This window comes from Polypterus senegalus, chromosome 13 (assembly GCF_016835505.1).
Source record: "Polypterus senegalus isolate Bchr_013 chromosome 13, ASM1683550v1, whole genome shotgun sequence".
NCBI classification, from domain to species: Eukaryota; Metazoa; Chordata; class Cladistia; order Polypteriformes; family Polypteridae; genus Polypterus; species Polypterus senegalus.
In genome coordinates, this window is record NC_053166.1 from 75640476 (window position 1) to 75646451 (window position 5976).

Consider the following 5976-nt stretch of genomic DNA (forward strand, 5'->3'; position numbering starts at 1 on the left):
GAGAACTTGGTTTCCAACCAACGGCCAGGTCGCCCACGTTGGGGATTCCAGAACCAAGTCTCCCGACTTCCGCTGCCTTTCCGCGGCTTCTCTGCGGCCAGTCGCCTTCCCTCGGTCACTCCTGCTACATAATCGCTCAGCTGGAGCGACATCCAAATCAATCGCCTGGGTGTAGGCCCAACACCCCAGCTTCCTTACAGCTGCCCTCGATCGTGCGCTCACCACACGCACGCACCGCCTGTCTGTCTCTCTTGCACCGCATGCTTCCTCGCTCCCTGTAACCTCCGTCCTCTTTTCCTCATCTCTTTTCTCCTCTCTCCATTTTTCCATCCCACAACCGACTCACGCTTTTTAAAATGACGAGGGCCACAGCAGCTGCAGCATTAGCCATGGGACAATCACGAATGTGGGCAGTTCCTCACCTGTGCACTCGGTGAGAAACGCCCACACCCTACGGATCGCCCCACGGCTCGCTATGGCCCAACGTCCCCTCGCTAAACCGCGAGCACGGTGATCATTTATTTAAAACGAAATGGCCTTTGCTCAATGAGCTGTGGACCCATAACACCACACATACTCTGAGTCTTCTTCTTTTGGCTGCTCCAATTTGGGGTTGCCACAGCGGATCATCTTCTTCCATATCTTTGTCCTCTGCATCTTGTTCTGTTACACCCATCACCTGCATGTCCTCTCTAACCACATCCATAAACCTTCTCTTAGGCCTTCCTCTTTTCCTCTTCCCTGGCAGCTCTATCCTTAATAGCCTTCTCCCAATATACTCAGCATTTCTCCTCTGCACATGTCCAAACCAATGCAATCTCGCCTCTCTGATTTTGTCTCCCAACCATCCAACCTGAGCAGACCCTGTGATGTACTCATTTCTAATCCTGTCCATCCTCGTCACACCCAGTGCAAATCTTAGCATCTTTAACTCTGCCACCTCCAGCTCTGTCTCCTGCTTTCTGGTCAGTGCCACCGTCTCCAACCCATATAACATAGCTGGTCTTTCTACCAACCTGTAGGCTTTCCTTTTCACTCTTGTTGATACCTGTCTGTCACAAATTAATCCTGTGACTCTTCTCCACCCATTCCACCCTGTCTGTACTCTCTTTTCCACTTACTTCTCTTCCATAATCCCAGTTACTCTGTACTGTTGATCCCAAGTATTTAAACTCGGCCACCTTTGCCAACTCTACTCCCTGCATCCTCACCATTCCACTAACCTCCCTCTCATTTACACACATGTTTTCTGTCTTGTTCTTACCGACCTTTATTCCTCTCCTCTCTACAGCATATCTCCACCAGGGTCTCCTCAACCTGCTCCCTACTATCGCTACAGATCACAATGTCATCAGCAAACATCATAGTCCACGGGGACTCCTGTGTAATCTTGTCTGTTAACCTGTCCATCAGCATTGCAAATAAGAAAGGGCTCAGAGCCGATCCCTGATGTAATCCCACCTCCACGTTGAATGCATCCGTCACTCCTACCGCAGAAATTGCCACTGTCACACCTCCCTCGTACATATCCTGTACAACTCTTATGTACTTCTCTGCCACTCCCGAGTTCTTCATACAATATCACAGCTCCTCTCAAGGCACCCTGTCAGATGCTTTCTCCAGGTCCACAACGACGCAATGCAACTCCTCCTGGCCTTTTCTATACTTCTCCATCAACATCCTCAGAGCAAACATCTCATCTGTGGTGCTCTTTTTTGGCATGAAGCCATACTGCTACTCACGAATGATCACCTCACTATTAACCTAGCTTCCACTACTCTTTCCCATAACTTCATGCTGTGGCTTATCAATTTTATTCCCCTGTAGTTATTACAGTCCTGCACATTCCCCTTATTCTTAAACATCAGCACTAGTACACTTCTTCTCCACTCCTCAGGCATCCTCTCACTTTCCAAGATTTATTAAACAATGTGGTTAAAAACTCCACTGCCATCTCTCCTAAACACCTCCATGCTTCCACAGGTATGTCATCTGGACCAACGGCCTTTCCATTTTTCATCCTTTCATAGATGTCCTTACTTCCTCCTTACTAATCCGTTGCACTTCCTGATTCACTATCTACACATCATCCAACCTCTTCTCTCTCTCGTTCTCTTCATTCATCAGCCTCTAAAAGTACTCTTTCCGTCTGTTCAACACACTCTCCTCGCTTGTGAGTACGTTTCCATCTTCATCACCCTAACCTGCTGCACATCTTTCCCAGCTCAGTCCCGTGTGTCTAGCAAATTGGTAAAGGTCCTTTTCTCTCTCCTTAGTGTCCAACCTTTCATACAACTCATCATACGCCTTTTCTTTAGCCTTATCCCCTTGTACTCTTGTCTACTTTCAGCATCTCTCTGACTATCCCACTTCTTTGCCATCCTCTTCCTCTGTATACTCTCCTGTATTTCCTCATTCCACCACCAAGTTTCCTTTTCCTCCTTCCTCTATCAAGATGTCATGCCAAGCACCCTTCTTGCTGTCACTCTTACTACTTCTGCTGTAGTTTCCCAACTGTCTGGTAATTCTTCACTGCCACCTAGTGCCTGTCTCACCTTCTCCCTAAACTCAACCTTGCAGTCTTCCTTTTTCAAATTCCACCATTTGATCCTTGGCACTGCCTTCACTCTCTTCCTCTTTTTGATCTCCATTGTCATCCTACAGACCACCATCCTATGCTGCTTAACTACACTTTTCCCTGCCACCACTTTGCAGTCTTCAATCTCCTTTAGATTGACTCTTCTGCATAGGATATAATCTACCTGTGTGCATCTTCCTCCACTCTGTACGTAACTCTATGTTCCTCCCTCTTCTTAAATACATATTCACCACAGCCATTTCCATCTTTTTGGCAAAATCCACTATCACCTGACCTTCTTCATTCCTCTCCTTGACACCATACCTACCCATCACCTCCTCGTCTTCTCTGTTCCCCTCACCAACATGTCCATTGAAATCTGCTCCAATCACCACTTTCTGTCCCTTGGGTACACTGTTCATCGCTTCATCCAACTCACTCCAAAAATCTTCTTTCTCCTCCATTACACACCCAACTTGCGGGGCATATGCACTAACAACATTCATCATCATGCCTCCAATTTCCAGCTTCATAACCATTACTCTGTCTGGCACTCTTTTCACCTCCAAAATACTCTTGACATACAGTTCCTTCAGAATAACCCCTACCCCATTTCTCCTCCCATCCACACCATGATAGAACAATTTGAATCCACCTGGCCTTACTCCCCTTCCATTTAGTCTCTCACACGCACAATACATCAACCTTCTTTCGCTCCATCATATCTGCTCTCTCCCCTTACCAGTTATACTGTCAACATTCAACGTTCCTACCCTCAGTTCCAATCTCTTTACTTTCCTTCTCTCCTCTTGCCTCCGGACACGTCTCCCCCCTCTTCTTCGGCCATTAGTAGCCCAATTTCCGCCAGCACCCTGCTGGTTAATAGTACTGGTGGCGGTCATTAACCCGGGGCTCGACCGATCCGGTAGGTAAAATTGTATTGTCCGAATATTGATTTGGCAAAATTTTACACCGGATGCCCTTTCTGGTGTAACCCTCCCCATTTTTGGGGGACTGGCACAAAGAAACACACTAGTTTGTGCATCCCCTGTGGCTGGGTTCTCTGACGCACTGAGTACTTTCAGCTAATGAATCATTCAGCAGACGTATGTCAGGAAACGCTGCTAGGGCTCCTTTATACCAACAGCATTACATCTGTATCATCACCGACTGTGACTGAAGTTTTCTTTCTGTTTAGTCATTCTGGTGTGTGTTCAGTGCAAAGTGCAGGTTTATTTATTTACTTATCTACATTTTAATGCATGTATTTATTTAAAGAACTTCTGTAAAAAGCCAAATTTCCCACTGGGGACAAATAAATTTCTGTCAACGTAAGGGGTCTGGTGACCTGCCCCATGCAATTGCAACCCTTAATTGGACTAAGCAGGTTAGAGAATGGTATGGTAAGGAAATATGTCAGGCTTTTTGGTAAAAAGATGTAAATTCACAAATAATGAATGCCAACTGCAGGTAAACTTGAACTTGTACATGCTACTAGTCAGGATAGTATTAATTTTTCAGTCATCTTACACAATGACTTTTCAGTTCTTCCTTCAGGCAGGATGTTTTAGCCGAGATAAATATGACTAATGCATTTCAGAATATAGTTTCACATTTTGAAAGAAAGCTTCTACATTTCATGACGATGCTATATCAGATAGGCAATGTGGCGTAGTGGTTAAAGCTTTGGGCTTCAAACCTTGAGGCTGTGGGTTCAAATCCCACCACTGACACTGCATGACCATGAGCAAGTTACTTAACCTGCCTGTGCTCCAAGTGTAAAACCAAAGGAAATGTAACTGTACCATAAATGTTGTAAGTTGCCTTGGATAAAGATGTCAGGCAAATAAGTAAAAGTAAACACATCAGATTGCTGGCAAAAATAAATTTCTTATGGGAAAAAAATGAAGAGTAAGCTGCAGCTTAATCATAAAACTACCTGAAAAAAATACTTGAATGTATATCACGTGAGACTGTGTGATAGAAGACATTTTTTATTGATTTATCTTGTTTTTGGAAATGTCACTTCTAATCATAGAGTATAATTTTAACTCATCCCCACATTTTTAGCAGTTTCACTTTAGGTTTTTCTTATTCAAATATATGTTTAGCGACAACTTAGTAGCAAAATATTAAAGAAATGACAAGTATGCTTGCTCAGTTTTATTTTGAAATACCAGATTGTTGCAATTTTTACTTTTAAAACACCTTAAGTATGTGTATGCTTAGATAAAGGCAAAACTGCAATACAGTGCTCTGAATTAATATTGGCACCCTTGTTCAATAAAAAGGAAAATGGGCTTTGACAAAGAATCTTTACTATGTATCCTCTTGATCTTTCATTCAAAATATGAATACAATTTAGCCTTTAATTGAAGTAATCAAAAGGAAAAAGAAATTGTCATACAACTTTTTTTTTTTTCAAAAATATGTTTGTCACCATTATTGGCAGTCCTTCACTTAATGCTTCGTGTAGCTCACTTTTGTCAAGATAACAGCTCAGAGTCTTCTCCTCTAATTCTTAATGAGGTTGGAGAACACCTGGCAAGGGTCCTGCTACTGTTTCGTCATATGAAATCTCTGTAGATCCTTCATATTTCGAGGTCCACACTTTGGAAGAGTTGAACAGGAGAGTTCACCTCTTCCAAACAGGTTTTGTGTCAGGAGACTAAAATTTTGGCTCCTGGTAGAGGCAGTCAGATTTTGATTTAATATTTTGCGGATACTTGACAGAGTCCATGATACCACAAATCCCGACCAATTGTCCAAGAGGGGACAAGGCGCTTTTCTGCAAGTCTGCGTCAAACCAAGCTCTGGTATCATTGCTCAAATGCTCTATTTTTATCTCATCTCACCACAAGAGTTGGTCCTGGTGAACAGTCTAGTGAGGTTTGGCAAACTGTACAGCAGGTGCGAAAGATTGTTGTTTGACAACATTTTTTCTTTTTTTTGGGTAACCCTTCCAAACAACCTGTGGTTAAGTACAGCGCCTTCACTTTTTCACATGTTGCAGCCTTATGCATAAATAGTTTATTTTCATTTTTTCTTTCATCAGTCAACACTTAATACCCCAGAATGACAGCAAAATCAGAATATTTTGCAAATTCGTAACAAGTAAATAACTGGAATATATTTGCCAAGGGTGCATTATTAGTGGATGTATAGTTACCACTACACACAGACAGGTAACCAACAACAAGCAGTTTATGTGACGTCATGATATATTTAATTACCTGCGTTCCTTGATTTATATGGTGTCATATTGTGGGAATAACATTTGTCTCTCTTTTTTGAGCCAGAGCAGGGCAGGCAGAGCTTACAGCTGAGCAACACAAGTCCTTGGTGCTGGGCATCTAGCTGCAAAGCTCACAATAAACGTGATTTCACCGCCTCAACAA